General features: G+C 37.8%; 1 long non-coding RNA gene across 1 annotated transcript in view; it reads left to right on the plus strand.

Moving 5' to 3' along the window:
* The first annotated feature begins 1,303 nt into the window (after positions 1–1,303).
* The window catches only part of LOC128247388 (uncharacterized), a 2,607-nt gene continuing 1,908 nt past the window's right edge, over positions 1,304–2,002 (plus strand). The window contains exon 1 of the long non-coding RNA XR_008263768.1: positions 1,304–1,973. This is a non-coding gene — a long non-coding RNA (uncharacterized LOC128247388). The remainder of the gene's footprint in view (positions 1,974–2,002) is intronic.

Here is a 2,002-nt window from a genome sequence, read left to right on the forward strand (position 1 = left end):
ATATAGTACGCCGAAGGTTTCCATTCATGGCACATCCTAATTGTATGTTTCTATAAGAATGTTTAAACTTATAAATAAATAAATGTTGATATTTTTGTTATATATGATTCATCGCGTTTATGAATATATAGTACGTGCTCTTATGTACAGTTAACAGGATAGATATGCGGATACCAAAGAAATGCTCTTTTTTTAAATCTAACACAGAATTGAAAATGTAAAGCAAAATTCAGTTGAAATTATTTATATGGAGAAACGAAATCCATATGATATTTTCTTTTCGTTTTTACGTGTGCGAGAAGAAAGTCGTTTCCAATGATAGTAGCGGCGACTGTAACTGCTACACCAAGTAGGAGTAATAGTAGGAACTGTCGTACAATGAATACACTAAAATAAAGGCACAAGTTACGCAGAAGAGAAACAAAAATAACAAAATATGACTTCGTCTATTGCTGTTGGCGAAATATGAACTGAGAGGGAAATCTGACACGTTTCCACTCATTAGCTGATGGCCATATGCATCTGGCAGTACTTGGGACCATCCTAAAGGGTTGCTGACGTTGATGAATAAATAGTTGTTACCACCGCCTTTCACAGACTTCCGTGAAAATTTATGGGAAGGAGTTTCAAAGTCCAACGGCGTTAGTTCATCTTTTTCAACAACTACAGCGGGTGAAAACTGTCTGCGGGTGACATTGTCATCTAACTGTTTGAAAGGTTTAATTTTTCGGGTAAATTCGTAATTTTCAAAGCTAACTGGATCCATGTTGTCAAAACTTTTTTTCTCCATTCCGGTAAGGAAGCAGTCACAGACTCTCAGCTACAGATTATATCTTGATATCTCGATGTCTCTAAATGTTGATATTCATATAACAGCAAAACCGTGAGGTAAGTTTGATAGTTCTTCTTCTTAAATATAATTCCCCTTCTTTCTCCTTCTCTGACTCTAGCTCTCCCGCTCTCTCTTCTCAAACATTGGTTCTAATCGTATTTGATCTTCGTCTTTGAAGTAACTTGTGTCCCTTTTTATTCTCCACAGTATTTCCTTCGTTGAGTCAAAGGATTTGTGTTATGAAATTTTGCGCTCTTTTGTATGTGTGTGTGTGTGTGTATGTATATATTCGCGTGCGAATGTTTGTGTATATATGCTTGTGTGTGTATGTATGTGTGCGTGTGCGTGTGTGTGTCAATATGATGTGTCGGTGTGTGTATAAGTGAGTGTAGTTACTGTGTACGTTTGTATCGCACAACGCTACTAATATTCTGCAAACATTTGGCTACTTTAGTCAGTTTGACGTCATACAGTCTCTGAGCGAATAATCAGGTAAATAGACGTAAATGAGAACGGCTCTACTAATATATCGACCAGTTGAACGATTATCGTTCAGAAAATACCAACAATCTTTCATACATGTATGTACACATTTATAAGCACAGAAATATATAGATATTTTGAGGTCATTGTACTCATACACCAAACAAGACTTTCCTTTTCTGGCGCATAGATCTGAACGTAGTACACTTATACATACAGACCTAGTGGTACATTTGTGCAGACCATAGTAGAAGTAGAAACTGTAAGGAAGCTTTTACGAGGTCTCATCACCCGATTTAACACAACTTAATTCTTGCTTGCCTTCAGGAGAGCTTAAATGATTGAGCGACCCTCCTCCGGTGTAACACCCTTATTCGGCTCTTGTAAGCAGGCGATCTAGCAATGTTTGCGACTTTAAGAAAGGTTTACTTTTCCAGCTGATGTGTTTCGGGAGCTCTGAAAGATGTGGTAAGAGCTGTCCTCTCTCTTGTGATGAAATCAGAGAAAATGGAAATCTTTATACAAATTATCGAGCCGACGCTTGGACGTAAATGTGTTGACGTATTTGCATAATTACACGTATGCACACATATGCACACAAATGTACGTAATATTGGTTTAAGATTCTGGCACAAAGCCAGAAAGTTCGGGAAGGAAGGTAAGTCGATTACATCAACCCCCCCCCCC

Source organism: Octopus bimaculoides, chromosome 3, assembly GCF_001194135.2.
Source record: "Octopus bimaculoides isolate UCB-OBI-ISO-001 chromosome 3, ASM119413v2, whole genome shotgun sequence".
Lineage (NCBI taxonomy): Eukaryota > Metazoa > Mollusca > Cephalopoda > Octopoda > Octopodidae > Octopus > Octopus bimaculoides.